The following is a 23,578-nucleotide window of genomic DNA, read 5'->3' as shown; positions in this document are numbered from 1 at the left end:
TGATCGGCGCAGCAGGCGTAACGCGTATCAGCTAGCATTCAAAACGCGCGCGCACAAGAGCGGGCACTCCCATAGAGCAAAGTTTCTCCTTTCTCTATGGTGCGGTTTCCTCAGTATACCACGGTTGCGCCCGACTCTTCGACGTTATCGCATGGATGCACGAGCGCGCCTAGACTGTTGGCGCGAGATAAGGTGGTTGCTTCCGATACCGCCTGCAGTAGGTGCTCTTTTCATTTCGCCTCGTCTCGTAGGACCACTGCAGCGCACTCATCGCAGCAATACCGCCACGGGAATATAGAGCGGCCAACTAATTTCGGTGAGCTGCCCTTTGTCTGTTGTCCTTTAATTTATTGCAGATGATCGTTGACGCAGATTATTACATTGGTTTGCTACCGATGTCGTCGTCAAGGGAATGATTTTGCTTTGCGGTTCCGCGTTGTGTCACAGTGATAAGGCACGACTTCGCGTCTATTGCATCACACCGCGCAACAAGTCGACAGGGACAGATAAGGACACTACAGAACGCTGTCGATTTATTTTTTGCGCTGCGATTCAATAGACGTGTATAACCAACTAGCCCACCAGTTCGTCCTGAAGATTTCACGGTACCGCCGTAGATCGTACGCGGGGAGATCAACGTTTCAGCATACCGTCATTATTGCGTCCGCTCCCTAAGCGCCGTCATAGTGTCCCCTGCTTATACGTAAAACTCATGCATTGATGCATGGAAAAATTATGACACTGTCACGTAGAAGCGACGGTCAAGAAAGCAGCAAAACTGTGAATGACGAAACTTGCGCTTTACCAGGCGGACATGTACCCTCAAAAACTGGCTAGACTTAAAGAACAACGATAGCGGCGAACACAGCGCCATGGGTTGGTCCGCCCGTGCCCGACCCGTTGATTTCAGGCTTTCTCCGTACCCCCTACCCGGGCCTGAAAACTTCAAGCCCGGCCTGGTTGGGTTCGACCCATAACTACTTGTGCTTGTACGAAGCTAGGTCGAGTTCTCGCTTTTAGTGAAGATACTGTCTTGTGATCGATGAGCGCCGGGTGGTCTTCAAGCTGTATAAAGTAGCGTTTTACGCTGTGTGCCCTCTTCTTGGCCACACTGGATGACTGTGAAATAAATGAAAATTTGATTTTAATAATGCCCGAACGTGCAGATATTTTTCTAATATTTGGTATTAAAACACGCATACCATGGAAAGAGAGGAAAACATGGAGGGACAAAGCTGGCAACTGCTACCTAGAGTGGCAGAATGCTTTCTTATTCTTTTGGGAGGATGATGTAGAAAAAGAAGCAAAAGAATATTATCAAGAGGAAGATTTCGCTGCATTAGTTTTCCAGCTGTGGCTGTTGCTTCAAAAAACAAAGCACCTTCTTTGATCACCATGCTCATGATTTAAAGTATGATATGAACAACAGTGCTACACTCCAAACTAGTTGCTTGGCAATACATAGCGAAGGCATAGGTGAAAACTCCCGTACACACCGATACCCATTTCTTCTCACTGTTGATTCTCGTATAGTCATTGCCATGTATAGTAATGGAACTTGACCGCATAAACTTGGCGGGGAAATAAATTTAGATGCACTGGTCTATTGGTTTCATGAATACCATACACGGTCACTATAAGCCTTTTTCTTTAACCAACTTGGTGACCCGCAAGGGTGGCCCTCTCCATATGAGTGTCACCCTTCCGTTTAATGCTCATAAATGGTCAGCATAAACATCCGCTGCCAAGGCCCACACAAGCGCTTTAAACACGTCCAAATTTACCTTCTTTCGCCGACTGTGTTCGCCGCTGTCGCCGTTCATTAAGTGTAGCCTGTTTTTTGTGGGCGCAGGTTCGCCCAGTAAAAGTTAGTTTCGTCTTCCACAGTATTGCTACTGTGTTCTTTATACGTCACTACCACGTGACAATATGAACGACAGTGCTACACATGGAACTATTTCTGTGCCAATGTATAGCGAAGGCATAAGTGAACAGTCCCGCACACAGGCTAACCATTTCCTGCCACTGTTTATTTTTATATAGCCATTTCCATGTACAGTAATAGAACTCTACCCCGTAAGCTTGGCGCGGAAATAAAGTTAAATACACTGGCCTATTGGTTTCATGAATGCCATAATACATGGTCACTATAAGCCTTTTTACTTAAACAGCACTTGGTGACACGCGTGGGTGACCTTCCTGTGAAGAGAGTCACCCTTACATTAAACGCTGATAGATGGTTAGCATGCACATATGCTGCGAAAGCCTACACAAGCGCCTTAAATTCGTCAAAATTTAATTTTAACTCGACCCTAGCGTGTTTGATCAAAACTAAGTCAAAACGCTTCTGAACCTTATTAAATATACTGAAGACAAGAGTATAGGCCCCATAAACGATTCTGCGGCTCAAGCTCCTAACCTTGCGCTTCTCTACTTAACAATACGTTTTCCCAAACATTTTGCACAGCAGATATCAGTGACTATCCTCCTTTGTCATCCGTAAATTTTCGGGGGACAGATCCCATGACCCTTGATACAGCAGGCATCCGAGCCAGACTTTCCAAGAAAAAGCGGTCATCCTCGTGTCGTATTGATGGTAATAATTCGAAATTCCACCAAAGCACTGCAGAATACAGCTGCATCATAATCACCCTTATTTTTACTAGATCACTTGAAGATAATGCACTACCCATTAATTGGAAAACCGGTAAGGTGATCCCACTTTTTAAATCGAGGAACACACATAACCCACTGAAGTACAGACCCATGACAGAACCTCGGTATCTCGAAAAATTTTTCAACATATCGTTTCAATCAAACCATTTTTTGAGTGTTATCAACACAGGTTCTGGAAATTATATTCTTGTGAAACACTACTACGAACATATAATAATGACTTGCATGCGTTGTTGGACTCGGATTTTCCGGCGGAAGTATTTTATTAGACTTTTCTAAAGCCTTTGACAAAGTTAATCACCAACTATTTATCTCAAGTCTATGCCTTCAAAATATTAAGCCTTTACTATTCAAATGGATTCGTAGCTTTCTTTATAGTCGTACCCAATTTGTAAGTATTAACGACAACGAGTTACCAGAGGTGCCAGCAGAGTCCGATGTGCCTGAAGGCTCTGTGTTGGCGCCTTTACTTTTCCTCGTTTATGTTAATGACCGGCCTAATAAAATCCCCAGTTCTGTATATTTATTTGCCTACGATTGCGTAATTTACCAGAAGATAACTAACCATTCTGATATGGTTACGTTGCAATCAGATCTTGTTAACTTAACGTGGTGCTCCCGCTGCCGCATGAATCTTAACGCCTGAAAATGTAAATTCATGAGAATCTCGCGTAACCAAGTACCTTCTCCTAATTACTTCCTTACGAACATCTCACTCGAGTTAGTATCATGTTATAAGTACATCGGAGTGCACATTACAAATATTCTCTCACGGAACTGACATATAGAACTCATTGCATCTTAACCTAATCAGATGCTTGGGTAACTAAAGCACAATTTCCCGCTGGCACCCTCGTCTGTAAAGAAACAGCTGCATGTTACCTACATTCGACCTAATCTAGAATGCGCATCATATATACGGGGCCTTCCTCAATTAACAGTAATTAACATCGTAGAAGCTGTACAGAATCGTTCCGTTCATTTCATTGCTAACAACTTCCAGCGCATAGCAAATGTAACTAGTGCGAAACTTGCCCTCATCATATGTCCCCTTACCAAACACGGAAAAATCACTCGCCTTTGTTTGCCGCCTTAAAATATAACATTCAATTTCCATGCTGAAATCAAGATATATAGAACCAGCCTCTTTTTGTTCTGCATGCTTTGACCATCGTCATATAGTGAACACCTGATCTTACAAAAGATCTACTTACGGTAACTCGTTTCATGCAGAACGATGCCAAGAATGGAATCACCTGCGAGATCCACTAGTCTCTATTACTAACACCAATGACTACCGTAAGGCACTTACCAACATTATCTAGTATACCGTAATCTGAATATACATTGAAACAGCTCCGATTTCTTCTGACCAGCACTGTTTATAAGTTATTTACATTGCACTATCTACCTAATCTGCAAGCATATCATAAGAAGCCAACAAACACTGACACCAAGGACAACATAGGGGAACTTACTTGTGCTTAATAAATGAAATAAAGAAAGGATTAATTAATGGAAATTAAAGTGGATGAAAAAACAACTTGCCGCAGATGGGAACCGAACCCACAACCTTCGCATTTCGCGTGCGATGCTCTACCAATTGAGTTACCGCGTCGCTGTTTCCCCATCCACTTTCTTGGGTATTTATGTGTCCTTGTAGAACTCTGGAAGTGTTAGCCAGCGCCACCACTCACAGACCTTGGCGGCGGACGTGGTACGTCCTTTTTGCCGCTGGCGTCACGAGAACGTGATCTTTTGGGGTGAAGGCAACTGGTCAATAAACCCACATATGCTACCTGAAGGCATCAATGTAGCCGGATTCGAGACCCTCGTTATGTAATGAATGAGAAGAAAGGGGGTTAACCGAGGGGCCCGATTTTTATTAGTCATATCATAATAAGCCAACCAACCTGACACCAAGGACAACATAGGGGAAATTACTTGCGCTTAATAAATGAAATAAAGAAAGGATTAATTAATGGAAATTAAAGTGGATGAAAAAACAACTTGCCGCCGGTGGGATAGCGATAGCGACAACGATAGCGATAGCGAGCACGCGAGGCCACTGCTGGTGCGCGCATAATGAGCGCTCCAGTGACTAGCAGGCGTCAAGGTATATCAGACGCGATGGTGAGCTCTTAAGTGGCGAAACTACGCCGTGACCGCATGGCGCAGATTTAGCGAGTGGGAACGCAAAGTGCACCAAGCGCCTGCGCGGGCACGGACGCGAGAGCACCCGCACGAAGGAAATCAAAACGTGGCACGGCGTTGCGGGGCGTTTTCATGCCTAATCGCTCTATGTATTCTTTTTTATGGTTACACGTGCAAGCAGTATAAATAGCCGATGCTATCGTATTTCGACTATCGGCTAGTGCGTTTGACCTATCGTTCTGCTTTTAGTGTTGCTTTCTTCTTTTTTTTTTTTCTGGTCAAAAGTTGGGCCAAAAATAAATAACTGATGTTCTTAGGTCACATCCTGCAGTGTCTTATTTTTTACTGTGGCAACAACATTACAATATAAGCAGCTTTGCTGGTACTTTCACATGAACTCTGTCTACATGTTCACAAATGTATCTGCTGAGATAGCTACCAACCCAGCAGCATCTAGCGGCCAATGGCCAGGGAGCCAGGCGAAATCCGCGAGAATAGGTACAGAAACCTTCACTTTAAAATCACTTGTGAAGAAAATAATTGTAAAGACAGAAAAGATGCGCTGTGCTCTTGATAACAGGTTGTGCTTATGTTAAGAGGGAATAACTAGATTGAAGAATTGTTCATTCGCGTATAAGCAAAACAGTGTTGGCAGCACAGCATCTGTTCATTTTTGCGAGATTTAAAAGTTCCCTAATAGATACTGGTGGCAATGAATAAAAAATGTAGACCACCAAGAGTGTTTGATTGCTTATTTTCCTGTATTTTGGCAGAGCTCTGAAAGATATACATACCTGACGAAGGGACGGATTCCTGCACCCCTGGATACACTGAACACCACACTGCTGTCATTATGAAGCCTAATTATAAGCCTGGTTGTAAAATTACTCTGGCATTTACACCTACTGGAGACCGCTGCTTCCAGAACAAGTCACTCTTTTGGTCGAGCAGCTCTTCAACAGCGATAAGCCATCGTTTTATGCACTGGGAATTCTACTGCAAGTTTACCGATGGTGAATGCTTCAAAATCGAAGCGCTACAAGACAAGAATAACCTTATGCCTTCAATGACACCTGCTGTAAGTCTTCCGCCTGACCAGGTAAGTGCTTGCGTTCTAAGGGTCGCATATCTGGGCAGTGTAGATAAAGCTCCTAGCATTGATGTACACGTTCCGAAAATTCTTACGAAATATGTGTCCAACTTGGCATACTCAATCAAGAGTGCACCAGTACCTCATAATAATTGTTTTCTTGGATCTCACTGTGCTGTGTCCATTCTGTTCTGAAGATGAGACAGTAATAGTAATAAACTGCTATGTCCAAAGAAGCGCGGGGGGGGGGGGGGGGAGGCGATAAGGCGACGTCTTCACTCTAGGCAGGCGGTCTCCTGTCCACGAAGCTTGCCTGGTCAGCTGAGCCTCCGATTGCTCGACGAATGGCTCCTTGATGGAACAACTAGTATTTTTTGCAGCGCGAGCTGTTGTGGGTTCATTACCACAGCTGTTTCGGTTGACGATAGTGTCTGCCGCTGCCACCTCCTCCGCCGCCAGTGTTCGGTGTCCGTAGCACCTATCGCCGGGAAATGGAAAAAAAATACCCAGTTCCCACCGGTATCGAACCTGGGCCCGCTGGGTGGTATTTGGCTTTCCTAACACTAAGCCACGCCAGCGCTTTGTTTTTTCTTTATTACATGAAGATCTATTACAGAGCGGACACAGCTACAAACTCAAAACTCGGGCAAGCACACACATTCACCTAACAAGTGCATCCAGTCTGGCGGAGGTTCCTGCTCAGCGTAGGCACTTCTCACATACGCAGCACTTTCGCGAAAGAAGGATCTCGTAGATCGATGGCTTTCGGCATGACGACCACACAGCCTACATCTTCATAGGCAGCATAAACCAAGTGCTACGAACATGTCATAGGGAGGACCGCCCGTAACCTTAAACGGTAGAAGCCTAATTGAATATGGAGTGATGTCAATGTCCTTTATAAGTGTCCGTTGGAGAATGTCCCAAAAATATACAGCATCCCTACAATCTATGAAAGAATGATCTATGGTCTCGGCACATAGACATAGTCGGCAGTTTGTTCACCACGGCGCAAAGCAGCCCCTCAAAGTTAACGAAGTTTTAACAGGGAGTGTTTCCGAATGTAAGTTAAGGAAAAATGTTTTCACTCCCGGGGGTACACACATTTTCCGGACCCGTTTAAGTGCATCCTGATAAGGTCGGCTTAAATAAGGTGCACGATACAAAAGATCTGGGAAAATCGAGTCAACCGTGCAGCAGCAATTGCTTTGTGACTCGCAATAAACATGCTCTCCAGGCTGAATCTAACCTTCAAGAAAAAAAAAATGTGTCAACGACCTCTTTGATAAAACGCCAAGGAGCCTGTGGGACATCTCTGGCATTTGATTACCCTATTAACTGAGGAGGATAATAAACTAAGCAGAATTGCAACGTTTCACGAAAAAACGCATGGTCACTGTCTCGAAAGAAAAACAGGCGAGAAACAATTTTCCTGACGAAGAGATGAACCAATCCTAGACCACCACGTTAAGGAGAAGGAATAGATGCTCGCGCCGCATCGATTTGCAACTTGAGCTCCGAAAAAATGTCGCAAATACGCGATGCAGTGCCTGAATGCGAAGTCGGGAGCGGTGCAGTACTTGCAGCACATACATAAAGGCTGTTTCACATTCTACGACTTAAACGACAAAAATCGGTGCAGTCGCACGCGTCGCAGTGCGATCTTTAGAGGGCCCATTTCACATTATTGCGATTTCAATAATGTGACTGTTGGGACGCCCAGGGTTGCTTACTGCCATGTTTCGTCGCACACGCTGCATTCTTGTAATCAATAAAACGTTTACATCATAATATTGTTGACTTTTCTTTATTAGGAGCAAATAACATGCGTGTATTGTCCTTTAAAAACGTGTTGAAGTTCAGATTTGTTTTGGAGTGCGCAAGGGCGGATTCTGAAGTTCAGTGCGACACGGCGCACGTAAGCAACTGTTCGCAGCTGGCTCAGCGCTGTGTGCTGTCTCATCTGCCTTCTATGAAGGTTTCGTTCTGCCTGCGCTACAACAACCTACAAGATGACCCATAAACAAGTTCACATAGCTAACCTCACCGCATAGGCAGTATTCGGAATTCGGCTGCCATGAAGTCGTCGTGTCAGCCCAACAAGATCCTCGCGTTACCCGTGGTCGGCGTCAGCTTCTGCAGAAATTATGTGTGCATATTGCTCGTGACTGCGCATATGCGGTGCCTGCTTCTAGCGATATTCTTGCAGCAAACGCAACAACAAGCACCAACCCGAAAGCCCGCGTCTGCCCCTGAACGTAGCCGCAAATGATCTCTCTGGGATTACTGAACGTCGAATGCAAATTGTGTTGTGAAATTCTACCTTAGCGCTAGCCTGGTACGTCCACCGAGGTGCGTGTGCTGTGAATATATATATGGGAGTCCTCTCTGAATATCTCTAAAAGCGCAAAAGCCGACCCACCAAATTTTTTCAGCAAGTATCGTCACTTTAGTAGAAACCTGAACGTTGTATTATAGCGATCTAAAAGGCACGCTTCTCGTCCATTTTGTTGTCCTGTGTCTCGCGCTGGTAGTGTTTCCTGTACTTCGAACAAGAAGACCATATCAATACGTGCTATCCGTAATGCAGGATCGTAGGCCCGCGACAGTCGCACTTGCCGTAGGGTTTTTCCCCTTTCTGCTCAGCCTCACACGCCGCTCACGGTTAGCCTGTTTTGTGGAAATAAATATTATTAATGTTGTGAGATATTATAGTTTCTTCGCTGTAATTTATAGCAGTCATCCAGATTTATTACGCTAGTCATGCATTTAACCTGTATTAGATCAACATTGTTAAGACATGCTTGTGGTAATCATTTAAAACGAGATTCCTCAGCCAGAGAAAGTACAAATGAAACCCTCAATATTTATTCCTATCTGGTATTCCTAAACAGATTATATTGGCATAATTTTATGCCCGCTTGCATTTCCTGCAATTCAATGCTCAGAGCTGGAAACATTGATTCCTTTTTTTGCTGTCGAAAGGCTGCTTCAATGTCAAGAGCAAGCTATAATTATTCATTTTAAAGGTGTTGAGCAATGACTATATCTCTAAGTTTATCAGTGCGATTTTGTTCCACGAACACAATTAAGTTTTCTTTTTCCCTCTCATTGACAGTCATGGAATGAAACTGTTCACTTTCATAAGTATCAGGATGCAAACATTCTTGAGTTTGTCCTGAACATTTGTCCGCATCCTAAAGTGTGCGTGTTTGTACCAAGTTCTGGTGTTGCATTCACAGTGATATACGCATTTTTTTTTAATATGTTGTGTAGTGTTCCTAGTTAAAGGACACAATATACGTAAGGCATTGCTGTGAAACTGGCGTCCATCTCGTCTACCTTTTATTCTCACTTCATTCTTCTCCTGTCTCCAGGTTCCCGCGCTTCTTCATCTTCTATTCGAAGGCTCATACCGCTTCACCCTTACAGATTTCTTTTGCTTACACCTCCTGTGGTAATACTTGAAAACGTTTCGAATCGAAGCACATCCAACGCAGCCCCGTTCACCAATGTGCCACACAGTCTTCAATATTCCTTTCTGAGTGGCTGTCTTTGCCACAGCTTAAGGACCATTATATTTGGCACTGGATTCTCTTACTCCTTTCCTAACTAGAATGAGGTCGGTGAATTGAATGTCTGGGATATCTGAGCAATGTCTCTTGTCAATTTTTTTTTTCATTCGTTTACGCTACCTCTCCTCCTGCGATTTTTGTTTCTTCTCCTCGACGATCTTGAGATCTTCTAACAGCCCCAGTTCACGGTCCGCCTGTAGAATAGAGGTTTCTCCTGAAGAAGCGAACTGCGGGCTGCATCCCAAGCCACTGGTGTAGGAGCGATTGTGATGTCTTACAGCTGCTTCTTAAGAGCGTATAAGGGTTGGAACATAACCAACCCTTATATATAGCTTCCATTGATTACGAGAAAGCGTTTGATTTGGTCGAAACCTCAGCAGTCATGGAGGCATTACGGAAACAGGGTGTAGACGTGCCGTATCTAAAAATACTGAAAGATATCCATAACGGCTCCACAGCCACCGTAGTCCTCCATAAAGAAAGCAACAAGATCCCAATAAAGAAAGGCGTCAGGCAGGCACATACGATCTCTCCAATGCTATTCACAGCGTGTTTGCAGGAGGTATTCAGAGACCTGGACTGGGAAGAATTGGGGATAAAAATTAATAGAGAATACCTTAGTAACTTGCCATTCGCTGATGATATTGCCTTGCTTAGTAACTCAGGGGACCAATTGCAATGCATGCTCAGTGACCTGGAGAGGCAAAGCAGAAGAGTGGGTTTAAAAATTAATCTGCAGAAAACTAAAGTAATGTTTAACAGTCTAGGAAGAGAACAGCAATTTACAATAGGTAGCGAGGCACTGGAAGTGGTAAGGGAATACATCTACTTAGGGCAGGTAGTGACTGCGGATCCGGATCATGAGACGGAAATAATCACAAGAATAAGAATGGGCTGGGGCGCGTTTGGCAGGCATTCTCAGATCATGAACAGCAGGTTGCCATTATCCCTCAAGAAAAAATTGTATAATAGCTCTGTCTTACCAGTACTCACCTACGGGGCAGAAACCTGGAGGCTTACGAAAAGGGTTCTACTCAAATTGAGGACGACGCAACGTGCTATGGAAAGAAGAATGATAGGTGTAACGTTAAGGGATAAGAAAAGAGCAGATTGGGTGAGGGAACAAACGCGAGTTAATGACTTCTTAGTTGAAATCAAGAAAAAGAAATGGGCATGGGGAGGACGTGTAATGAGGAGGGAAGATAACCGATGGTCATTAAAGGTTACGGACTGGATTCCAAGGGAAGGGAAGCGTAGCAGGGGGCGGCAGAAAGTTAGGTGGGCGAATGAGATTAAGAAGTTTGCAGGGACGACATGGCCACAATTAGTGCATGACCGGGGTTGTTGGAGAAGTATGGGAGAGGCCTTTGCCCTGCAGTGGGCGTAACCAGGCTGACGATGACAGCACGCTCTGCAAGCCCATTCGCCGCGGGATGGTATGACGCACAGAATTTGATTGATGTATTGTGGTCTCGAGCCCACCTTGCTAGTTTTTCACTCTTAAACGCTGGACCATTGTCACATACGATCGTCCTGGTTGTCCTAAATATATCCCGTTGGAGGAGGGCGATGACACTATTCGCATCTTCATTTCCTGCCCGTGCCGCGGCCATCCTAGTGCATCATCTATGGCCAGAAGAAAAGCGTGCTTTTTTCGGACTCCTCCTCGCGTCTTATTTAGCTAGGCAAAATCCAGGTGTATGACTTCAAAAGGCACGGTCGAGTGGCGAGGTATTATCATGGCGTCCGTAGGCTGCTTATATTTCACTTTGTTGACTTGACAAATTGGCATGAACGAATGTATTGATTGACGTCTTCTTTCATGTGAGGCCACGTAAATCTCTTGACTGTCTTGCTGTAGGTGCGCCAAAATCAGTCGTGTCCTCCAGATTCGGGGCATTCGTGGTTCAAATAAAGCACCCTGGAAACCGGCGTTCGCGGGTCTTGTTAGCGACTTTCCATAAAAATCAATTATTCAGTGCCTTCCCACAATTCTACTTCATTGATTTCTTCCTATTGTTCTTTGATAGCCTCTATCATCAGTCTAGACAATGCAGCTGCGTCAGTCAAAAGGGGTCCAGGTCAGTGGGAGATGGTGAAATCGAACTGCTGCAAGTAGTTAACCCATCTGGCGATACGTCCCTTAGGTTGAGTCATATTCAAGAGAGGAGTGAGTGCCTGGTGATTGGTGAACAAAGTAAACTTCGCACCTTCTAGGTACGTGCGGAAGTACTAAATTGCTTTAAGGACAGCAAGCGCTTCCTTTTCAGTAGTAGTGTAGTTGAGTTCAGGTGGATTGAGGGTGTAGCTGTAGTAGCCTACTGAGTGTCGATTTTCTCGGCCGGATGTTTCTGGACATTTCTGGTACAAGAATGCACCTGTTCCATAGTGTGAGGCGTCGGTACTCAGCTCAAAGAGAAGTAAAATCTGGTATGCGCAGAATAGGGTCAGCAGAAATTCTGTGCACCAGATCACGGTAGACTCTCTCCCATTCCTCATCCCACTCAAATGGAACTTCTTTCTGCGTTAGGCGTGTGAGGCATCTTGTTTTTATGGCAAAGTCTTTTATGAAAGGTCTGAAATGTCCTGCTAATCCCCAAAACATACGCAATGAGTGGACGTCATATGGTTTTACCAGTTGGGATATCCTCTCGACGGGCTCTTGTTTCGTGCTTTTGCTAGTCCCATCAAAGACTCTTCCAAGAAACACAACTATTCTTTGAAAGAATGCACTTTTTCATAAAATTAACCTTGAGGTGCGCCAAGCTCAAGACATTTAATACCTGAGACAGGTGTTCATGATGCACAGTTTCTGTTTTGGAGAAGACGATAATATCGTCTATGTACATGTTACAAAAGACACCTAGGAAAGGCTTCAGGACTTCGTTCATAATCTTCTGGAACCATGCTGGCGAGTTTTTCCAGCCGAAAGAAAGTCGGTTATACTCGTACAGATCGAAGGGCGTGATAAAAGCAGTGCACATTTTTGTTTGTTTGGTTAGCGGGATCTGCCAGAAACCTTTGCACAAGTCAGTGCGTCAAAAACTTCGGCAACCACCTGTCTCATCTATAATCGTATCTATCTTCGGCATGGGAAATGGTATAAGTTCTGTCAGGCGATTAAGAGCTCTGTTATCTGTACACAGTCTGAAAGTTACATCTTCCTTCGGCGCAATAGTTATGGGAGAGGCGAAGGGCGACACCGAAGGCCGGATTATATCGGCGTCTAGCATCTCCTGCAATTGTTTCTTCAACCATATCTTGGGCTCTCTTGACATGTTATAAGGTGGTTTTCGGATGACGGTCTTGTTAGTTCGAAAGGCACCTTGTGTGACTCGATCGCTTGTGGATAGCTTCCTATGCATACCAGTTCAGGGTAGGTCGTTGCAATATCCTCCGCGCACTTGGAATTCGCAGGTTATCTTTTGTATCCTGCTGTGTCTCTTCTTTTGATAGTTCCACTAAAACTGCATCGTCCCAGTATACGTTGATGTTTAGTTTCTTTATATCTGGTCTGGATAGGAGAAAGTCGTACGTCACACCCTCTATAACCAGTACTTCACTCTCTATTTCATGACCTTAGAACTCGATGATTACTGAGGCCCACTGATTATGCATTGTCACATTGTCAGTGAGTGAGTGAGTGAGTGAATAAACTTTATTGTAGGTCCGGCGAGGACGCGAACTCGTCGCGCACCCGGCTAGTCCCACGTCGGGACCGGCAGGTCTAGCCTACCGGCCCGGTCGCGGGCACGCTGGACGGCCAAGATTTGCTTTTCTAGAGCGGGGCTACGCAAAAGCGAGTCCCACTCCTCCTTGATGAACTTGGGGTATGTCGACCCACACTCCCACAGCATGTGCGCTAGAGAGGAGGTCTGCCCGCAGGAGGGGCAGGCGTCGTCGCGATACACGTCCGGGTAAGCCTCGTGGAGAACGGACAGACACGGATACGTACTGGTCTGCAGAAGCCTAAGCGAAACGGCTTGCGCCCTATTCAACTTGGGGTGAGGGGGTGGAAAGACCCTTCTAGACATGTAGAAGAATTTAATAATCTCGTGAGTAGCGGGAGCGTCCCTGTGGCCGTAGGGAGGAGGGGAGTCAGTGCTTCTTGTAGAGGAAGCGCGGTCGGTGAAGTCACGGGCAGCCTCGTGAGCAGACTCATTGAGGTTCGGGGAAGCACCCTCGACCGACCCTACGTGAGCTGGAAACCAGTGGATTGAATGATGCGTGAGAGCATCTCGACTCGAGCTGCTAAGAAGACGAGCAGCTTCCTCGGTGATGCAACCCTTCTGAAAAGCCCTAACTGCTGTTTTCGAATCGCTATATATCTCGGATCCACGCCCGTCTAGCAGGGCGAGGGCGATGGCGGCTTGCTCGGCGACACCGGGGTCTGAAGTGCGAATGGAGGCGCAGTTGGAAATCTTGCCGCTGGAGTCGACCACAACGATGGCAAAGGTCTTCCCATCGCTGTACTCCGCGGCGTCGACGAAGCCTGCTCTAATGTCTCGTTGCTTGATCTGTTTGAGGATGGCTGCTGCTCTGGCCTTGCGTCTGCCCTCGTTATGGACGGGATGGACGTTTCGGGGCACAGGGGCCACTTCGAACTTGTCTCGAATGCACCTGGGGATCGGGGTACTGACCATCGGGAATCCCGCAGGTTAGTAACCCAGCTCTTCGAGGATGTGTCTACCTGCCGCTGCGGTGCTCAAGCGAGTGAGTTGCGCGCGTTCTTGGGCTTCGGCAATCTCCTCGGCAGTGTTATGCACCCCCAGCCTAAGGAGATCCTCGGTATGGGTCCTGATGGGTAGCCCGAGAGCCCTCTTGACCACTTTGCGGATGAGAGCGTTGAGTTTGTCTCGCTCCGCTCTGAGCCAGTTATGCATAGAAATTGTGTACGTAAAGTGACATAGTACGAATGCATTGATAAGCCTGAGGAGATTGTTTTCCTTCATTCCTCGGTGCCGGTTTGCTATTCTGCGAACGAGGCGGAAAGCGTTGTCCGTCTTTGCGATGATCTTGCGGAGAGCCGTTCCGTTCCCGCCGTTGAATTCGACAAACATGCCCAGGACCCGAATAACGTCAACCCTGGGTATCACCCCCCCCGTCACAAGTGCGAAGACTGATGCTGCTTTCGGAGACTGGCTTCCAATCTTTGGGTCTGCCTCCCTTCTCTTTTCTGCAAAGCAGAAGCTCCGACTTGGCGGGGGAGCATCGAAGTCCGGTGGGGCGGAGATACTCCTCGATCACGTCTATCGCCTCCTGCATGGATTCTTCTACTCTGCCCTCGCAGCCGCTGGAGCACCATAAGGTGATGTCGTCGGCGTATATGGTGTGCTTGACGCCCTCTACGCGTGCCAACCTCTCGGAAAGACCAGTCATACAGATGTTGAACAGGGTGGGTGAGGTGACGGCGCCCTGAGGAGTGCCCCGCCCTCCGAGGGGCACATCGTTGGAGCGGAAGTCCCCAATGCGAAGCTTGGCCTTCCTGTCCGTTAGGAAAGAGCTGACGTAGCTATGGAATCTGGAGCCGAGACCCAGATCTGAAATGGTCTTTACGATGAAGCTGTGGAGCACGTTGTCGAAAGCTTTCTCGAGGTCCAGACCGAGCAAAGCCTTGACGTCTCTGGAACGGCCATCCACAATCTGATGCTTTATTAGGCGCATTGCATCCTGCGTCGAGAGTCCGGCGCGGAAGCCGATCATGTTGTACGTGTAAACCTCGTTGTCTTCGAGGTACCCGTTGACCCTGTTGAGGACGACGCGCTCCATGACCTTGCCGACGCAGGAGGTTAGAGAAATCGGCCTGAGGTTCTCGATGTTCGGGGCCTTGCCGGGCTTGGGAATGAGCACCGTGCAGGCCATCTTCCATTCTGCAGGAACAACGTCGCTATTCCAGGACTCGTTGATTTTGTCGGTCAGGAAGACGATCGACGTGTCCTCGAGGTTTCTCAACATTCTGTTGGTGACTCCGTCTGGACCCGGCGCAGACTTGCGGTTGAGCGCGAAGATGGCCTGTCTAACCTCGGCAATGGAGAAGTCTTCGTCGAGCTCGGGGCATGGAGGGCCTCGGTAGTCTGGGAGTTGGGTCACTGGATCTCCGTCGCGACGGACGGGCAAGTACTTCTGTACCAGTTTTGCGACGAGCTCATCGACCGTGTGAGACCTGGTGGCCTCGTGAAGGGCCCTGGCCAACGTATGCCTCTGATTTGACTTTGAGCCGCTTTCGTCGAGAAGGTGCTTCAGCATACCCCAGGATTTGCCGTTGCGCATCTGTCCGTCGATGGATTCGCAGAGCTCGTCCCACTGCTGCTGGCATAGCGCCTTGCAGTGGTCATCGATGACCTTGTTGAGCTCCGAGATCTTTTTTCGGAGTCTGCGATTGAGCCTTTGGCCCTTCCATCGGCGGAGCAGGGCGTTTTTGGCCTCGATCAGGTGGGCAAGTCTGCTGTCCATCCGCTCGACGTCGAGATCGGTTTCCACTTTCTTGGTAGCCGCGGAAACGTCGTTCCGGACGCCTTCGCACCATTCTTCGAGGGTGGCGGGTGCCCTGGCTCTGCTGGGTTCTTCGCGAATCTTGCGAAAGTGGTCCCAATCAATGAACGTGAATTCCTTGATCCTACTCCGAGACACCTTGAAGTTGGTCTCGAGAATGTAGTGGTCGCTGCCGACCTCCATGGCGGTGTTCTCCCAGCCCACGTCCTCAACGTTCCTGACGAACGCTAGGTCAGGTGTCGAGTCCCGGGTGACGGAGTTGCCGATGCGAGTAGGAAAATTCTTGTCAGTGACCAGAGTGAGGTCCATCTCGTTGGCGTCTTGCCACAGGTTGCGCCCCTTGGTAGTGTCGTAGACGTAACCCCAGATGCCGTACGGTGCGTTGAAGTCACCGACGACGACCAAGGGTCGAGGGCCGGCCAAGTCGGTCGCTTTCTTGAGGATGGTCTTGAACTGCTGGCGCGAGTCCCTGGGGTTGCTGTAGATATTGAGGACGAACACGCTGTTTCTGCGCTGATTCCGGTGTGGTACGTCGAGCAGGATCTTAACCATGACATATTCAATTCTACCACACCCCAGTTTGAGGTCGTGGGTGAGATGAGTCAGTCTTTTATCAATCAAGGTGCAAATCCCTCGCCCCCCGGGCAGGCCTGACACGGCCCTGTAGCCCTGGAGCGAGGCGGCGGAGACTAATGTTTCCTGTAGAGCAATGACTTGAGGTTTGACAGCGAAGGACCTGAAGAACTGCTGCAGAGGGGCTTTCTTGTTAGAATATCCCCTGCAGTTCCATTGCCAAATGCGAAAACTCTCTTTGGACCTATCCATTATGGCGGACCGGATGGACAACCACCTAACGGGGCAGTTAGGGCTGTGCAAAGACTGGGACCTCCTGACGCCGCCCTGGTTGGATATTGAAGTCTAGCTTCCTTTAGTATGGCGGGAACGGTGAGCGGTTGCACGACGGAGGCGGGTGTAGCCATTCGCGCCTCAATGGCGTCTATGCGATCAGCGAGAGCTCCGAGGCCCCTGTTGGGGTCTCCGAGTGCAACCTGAATTTGACGAACGTTATCGGTGAGACAATTGACGCTAGCAGTGACCTGTTTGAGGCCATCTGCCAGCCCAATGAGAGATTGCTTAATCTCGCTGACTTCTGAGGACATCGCTCCCGATTCACCTGTTTGTTTTACTACTGCTCTGCGTTTGGAGGACGTCGCAGTACCGTCTACTGGGGCTGGGATTGGAGTCTCTGTGACCCTGCCTGGCGCACCGTTATCAGACGCATTCGTAACGAGTTTCCGAATCTCTGCCATTTCGTTAACTAGCCTCTTGATCGTGCTCTTGAGGTCGTCGTTCTCTTTTCGTACGCGAATGACTTCCGCGTCCCTAGCTCGCTCTGGGTGTCGGTCGTTACGAGGTGCCTGAGCAGCTTCTATATTGGCACCGGGCTTGGGACGTGCCAGATCGGCCCAAAGGAGGGTCGGCTGCTTCCCCAAACGTGTGGAGGCCGGCTGAGGTCCAGATGCTGGCTGGGTTCTGCAACCTGGGCGGCCCCTGGAGCCGGATCTGAATCGTGATCGGACTCGGGATCTTGACATCGACCTGGCCCTGGAGACGGAGCGGCTCTTGGTGCGACCCCTGGAGCGGCCACGAGATCTGGATCTCCCCCTGGACCGGGAGCGGCTGCGACCGTATTGGCGTTCAGGCGATGCTTGCCGGGCTTGATTCGCGCTCTCCATGGGCGGGAAATGTTCGGCGTTGAGGGCGCGGGAGCGTTCGCCCCGTCTGCGCCTGACGAGATATGGCGTCTGAAATCGTCGCTTGCACTCCTTGGCGGCGGTAAGGTGGTCGCCACCGCACAGCTTGCATTTGGGATCGCACCTATGCTGGGCGTCAGGGTTTGCTTCTCCGCATCCTCTGCAGATGGCGTCGTTGGGCGAAGGGCAGACGTCGGAGCGGTGCCCGAGCCTGCCGCAGCTGTAACACACGTCCATTTGCTTGCGAAATAAAGTGCACCTGACGATAGTGCCGCCGTAGGAGACAAAATTTGGCACTCGGTACCCCTCGAACAGGACCACCACGGTGCCGGTGTTCTTGATTCTTTTGGCGCCCAGCGCCGTGGGATTTCTCGGGTTTACGAGTTTTTTGTCGAGCACCGCGGGCCCGTCGGTAAGGGAGACGCCTCGGATGACGCCCTTGCACGTGTAGTGGGGGGCGGCCTCGTAGGCGCTCACCTCGAAACGTTGACCGGCGACGGAGATGCCTTCGATGCCGACGTAGCGTGCAGCGTTGTCCCGGTTTGGTGTGCTGATCACCATTATGTTTTGTTGAAAGTTGGGACACATCGTGTCCGTGTCTCGCGACGCCGGATCGAGCCCGGCAGCCTGCCATATGGCGTCGGCGACTGCGGTAGGTCCACACTTGCTGATACACAGGCCTCCCCTGGGCCGCACGACGATCTTTGCCTCTTCTTTGGGCAGCGGAGGCATCCTGGCTCCTCGAATTATCTTGCTTTTAATTCCCGCGCGGTCGGCGGGACGCCGAGCGTTGGAACCGGCGTTATGCTGAACGTCGGCCGCACTGGCATTGGCCGCATTTCTCTTGCTCCCTAAAGAACGTCTGGCGGCAACGAGCTGCCACCCGGAGTCTTAAGTGAAGTCCTCGGGGGATAAAAACTCCCCTTCCACCTCACACTCCATCACAAATTCCGTGGAAAAAGCCTCTGACGAGAAGAGGTGGGCGAGCGATGCCTCGCCTCGCGAACCCTAACACGGTTAGGCTCAGCACACAGTGATGGCGTAGTCGAAAGAAAAACGGGAAGAAATGTCACAAAAGTCCACCCACCCACAAAAGTCGGGTATCGGCGTGTTCCTCGTGACTTCACAGATCCGGAAATGTGGAAAGTTCAGGGGTACACACTCGAAAAACATCCGAAAACGATGGCAAAAAGCGGGAGCCGAGCGAACCACGTCAGGTGTGGCTCAAACCCACTGCTGTTCTCCTCACATTGTCACATTGTCACATTTCCATCGTAACCTTACACCCGTAGAACTCTTCCAGTATGCAGGTGACTTGCATCTACCAGCTTGGTATTTATCATAGACACAGAAGCTCCGCTGTCAACCAAAGCTATCATACGTCTGTTTCCCGCTTTGACAGGAATGTGAAGTAGGGTAGAACAAGTTAAATAAACAGTCTCAGTTGTGGTCATCAGGTCGGACTAATCACCCTTGTTTATTACTTTTTTGTCGTCGGAGACTTGAACGTCTGAAACTAAGGGGACAGGGTCGTTGTCGACGTTATTCACCCGACCTCTGGGAGCACGCCAACCCAAGTTCTGTGTGCTGCCTGCAAGGCGGCTCGGCTCTCGCGGATAACGGCTTGACCAATCCGCGCCGGTTCGTGTGAAGCGACTGCTTGAGCTAGCGGTTATATTTTCTTCTGGAGTAGATGGTATGTCGTGAAGGCACTACAGTCCATAGTTTCAGGCGATTGTACTTGCTCTAGCTTCAGGACTTCCGCGTGCAGTCCGTGCATTATTAGTGCTACTACGACAGAAGGAGGAAGCATAGGCTCGGCCAGCTTTAAAAGGCGGTGTTTTTCAAAGAAATACTCGACGAGGGACCCCTGCTTCAATTTGAAATTAAGAGCGGCGCATAATCTTTGCACTGGGTTGCTTCGGAATGTCGTCAAGAATTTTTCCTTCCACTGGTTCCGAGAGTTGCCAGCATCCTCAATAATGTGCAGATCGTACCACTCCCGTGCAACATCTCTTAAGTAGCTACGCATGTTAGTAATCTTGTCCTTATTCGATAGAGTGCCAGTTGTTCTTCCCAGCGCCATATTTATAGAATTCAAGCCAACTTTCTGGACTTGAAGACATGCCGTCGAACGCATCGGCTTCTACAAACTTAGTCACCGACTTGCGGGCACGTCACTTGAGGGCACGTTCTTTCTTTTTAGCTCAGTATATTTTATTAGGGTATAAATGCCTAATTTCATTAATTCCACCTTTGTGGAGAATTCGAAAGAATTACCGTTAGTCCCTTGAGGAGCATCGGAAAACGGCAACTGTTAGTCCTCGAAGGAGTAAGCGCATGGGGAGTAACAGTTCATCCCGTGTCAGTTAGTCCCCAAAACGCCTATTGTTTGTGGCAAATCAGTCAGTCCCCTAAAGGACTAACCTCCCTACCCCTTTTAGTCCTTTTTTCCTTAGAGTGTAGCCTTTCGTATATAAAATAACAAGCCTAGCAACTGATTTCAGTATTGTTGCAGCACCGTCATGGGCGACGGGGGGCTATGAAAAATGTCATTACTATCTTTAGTCTAAATTACCATTACTGTCATTACTCCAAAGCAAAAAAGCATTGCATATGTCCCTCAGCAGTTGCAGTGGTGGTTTTGAACAGCTTTGCTGGACATCCACTTTCACAGGGCCGGGATGGCGAGTCATTTTTTCTTTTTATCTTCAACGTAATAATAAATACTGGAGAGATGCTGCCCACGCGACCATCCTCACTTGTTTGCCACCTCCATCAACGTAATGTGTGCATTGCCCTTTCAGGTATAATGAATAACGCTGGTGTGTCGTTAGTTGCTCTAAATCAGCATGATATGTTCAAGTGATCTAACACCATCTCACGTATCGTCAACGACATTTAATGATACGTCAGATGCTCTTTGGTCGTCTCTTTATTTCTTTATGAATGATATACCATATGCTAATCAAGCACTTTTTCTTGCAGGTTTTTCTAGGAGACTTCGAACTCAGTTACACGGATGTCTCCTATGCATATTATGCCATGAGTCAAATCGAAAAGTACGATGTTGTAGAAAATAACTGCCAGACGTGGCTTGTGGCTTTTCTAGAAAAGCTTCAGCTTCCGCTTCCCGATAAAGTAAGGACTATTGCCAAGACGGTAAGTTGTGCTGTGCTGGCGAAATACTTCTCCAATGAAGAATTACGCAAATATCTTGAAGAGTGAGCTACAGTGGACAAAATCAGCACCTTTAATTTCTCAGAAAATGATGCACTTCGCATAATGTCAACGAATAGAGACAATATGTATTGCAAGTAGCCATCAGTTACTTGAGTGCATAGGAGAATGGCGAGCAATATAAAAGCAGATTTGATGTGTGCTGTTCCTGAACACCATGTGTATGACGTCCGTACTTGTCTAAGATTCTCCAATGATTTCTTTACAGATTGAGAAGATCTTCTCCGACCACGGTAAAGGCAAAGCGTACCGCTTTGTTGTCAAAACAGTTCAAGATGCTTATGAACTTTTATTAAAGCCCCGTGACACAACTGCTCCTGAAGAGGAAAATAGCAACAACGTTGAGGACGACAACGAAAAAAATGAAGCCCGAATTTCCCAAGCAGGATTCTGAACAACTATATTGTGCTATGTTTCTAAACAACGATTAACAGCGCACAGTTTGGTTTGTGCGTAGAGTATTGATAAAGGCTACCACGGCCCGAGTTACTTAATATCAATTTCACTCATTATGTAGCTGTGCCCGATTTTTCTACAACCACTTCCGCGGTCACGTTTCTGCCCGAGATGCGCTGTCGCCCAATAGATAGACATAGATCTACAAAAAATTTTTAATGAGAGCATGTAGAGGCGGATAGTAGTAAAGTATACCCCCTTGTTTTTTAAGCATCGTTATTACTTTGGCAAAGGATGGATGTAAAAAGTTTATGGATCAAGGAAGAGGAAAAGGGGAATAAGGGATAAGGGGTATGGCAGGAGGCAGCGTGTGGGAGGGTCATTATTCCAGAACACCGGCGATCCTGGCTACCCTATCCACCAGGTCCAAGAGGCCTCTTTGAGCCTCAAGCCACGGCCGGGCAAAAATCTCTCACGACTCCCTACTGTAGGTAACCAGAGAAAATACAGGAAAGGCGGGAGATGGACATTCAAGACGATGAGCAAAACGAGAACTGTGGCGAGGAAAGCATATGTCGCCTTGAAGAAGACAAGTCCACTTGTCGAAACGTTGGCTTCTGCTTTCGCCTTGTTATCGTTTTGCTCATCGCCTACTGTAGATAAGTATCTCAGGTGAGTTTATTTCCTGTGCACATGTCACGTGCGTTCCACGTCACATGCGGTAGTGACGGTCATGCCACACACCAATGACAAGCGCTAGTATATAGTGTGGGTTTCATGCGGTGCGCTCTTCCTAAGTGGGCATAGGTGTGTGTATTAATAGCTATGCGCGAGCTTCTTGTACGGGGGGGGGGGGGGGGGGGGGGCAAGGCGCTTTCGTCCGGCGATGGTGTTCAAGGATTTCTCGGGCCATAAGCGGAATATCTTGGCAGTTAATGGCTGTTGTTCCCTGCTCGGTTGCTCAGTTCTCAATCTAAGGAGTGTGCCCTCTCATTGCCTGGGATGCCCTCGTATCCTGGACACCATCTGACTGCATGTTCTTCTTGGAGTACGTCGCCTATGATCCTTAGCGCGATTAGTGGCAGTCTGCCTTGCATGTAGCACATTCGGTGTGCTGCTTGGCGGTCGGAGATAACCAGTTCCGAGTGCCTGGCGCTGTTAATGTGTTTGATAACCATCGTGATTGCTGAGGCTTCGGCAGCGGCTGTGCATGTTTTGTTTGTTGAGGCCGTTATCTCGGCTCTTTTTCGCTGAGTGTTGCGCATTGCTACTATGACTTGTCCTCTGGCAGTCTGAGCGGCGTCCGTGCATTGCACTTCTTGATTGTTCCCAAAGCTTTTCACAAGTTGCTTGGCTCGTGCTTGACTTCGCCATTTGTGGTATTCGGGATTCATGTTCTTTTGTAACAGTGTGGCTTGTATAATTGCTTCCTGATGTTGATTAGGATCTGGTGCATTTGTTCATTGCAATATTGCTGTTTCACCGGGTATCTTAGTTGAGTCGGCAGTTGTTGTCCGGCGTGTGTGAGACGCAAGCGTTCCGTCTGATCTATCAGAACGCTGCCTGTAGCTCTTCAATGGTGTTTTAAACTCCATTGTCGTGTAGTGTTTAATTTGCAGTGTTTATCGGTAATCCTAATGGCCCTTTGTACGCACCCCGTATGACTTGGTCCAATATCTTGGTTTCTGTGCGGTTTAAGCTTTGATCGAGTGGAGTGTATGTTATCCTGGTGATGATAAAAGCTTCAAGGATTCGTATTGTTTCGCTTTCGTGCAGGCTTCTCTTTTTCTTTGTGATTCTTCGGATTATTCTTGCTATGTGCTTCGTTGTCGTTTTCAGGGTCGCGATAGTGTGATCCGCTCGCCTGATGCTTTGGATACAGAGGCCCGAGACACGAATTTCAGTCCATTCTGGAAGCATGCTGTTTTCTGTTTAGAAGTCCTGGATTGGACCATTGCATTGGACCATTGGACTTTGGCATTGTATGCCAAAGTAAGAGGTGTAGGCCAATTGAACCTACACCTCCTACTTTGGCACACCTCAGATTCAACAGAAGCCATGCATTATTAACTGAATAATTTACCACGTCTAACAGAACCTTAGGTAATTCCTGTAACAATATCTTTAATAAAACGAGTTCTTGGGCGAGTTGGTCACTTATTACAGGTATAACCGCAGTGCCAAAAAAACACGCACAAACG

The 23,578-nt window shown here is 47.9% G+C and overlaps 1 long non-coding RNA gene across 1 annotated transcript; it reads left to right on the top strand.

The window, feature by feature from the left end:
• The first annotated feature begins 152 nt into the window (after positions 1 to 152).
• Positions 153 to 21,486, top strand: LOC140219820 (uncharacterized). The gene is made up of 4 exons (XR_011896042.1): positions 153 to 316; positions 5,604 to 5,929; positions 20,730 to 20,903; positions 21,190 to 21,486. It is a non-coding gene; the product is annotated as an uncharacterized lncRNA (long non-coding RNA).
• The last annotated feature ends 2,092 nt before the right edge of the window (positions 21,487 to 23,578 follow it).

The sequence above is a fragment of the Dermacentor andersoni genome, chromosome 8 (assembly GCF_023375885.2).
Source record: "Dermacentor andersoni chromosome 8, qqDerAnde1_hic_scaffold, whole genome shotgun sequence".
NCBI lineage: Eukaryota > Metazoa > Arthropoda > Arachnida > Ixodida > Ixodidae > Dermacentor > Dermacentor andersoni.
Note: the sequence above shows the minus strand (reverse complement) of the source record. Positions and strands in the feature narration are given on the sequence as shown.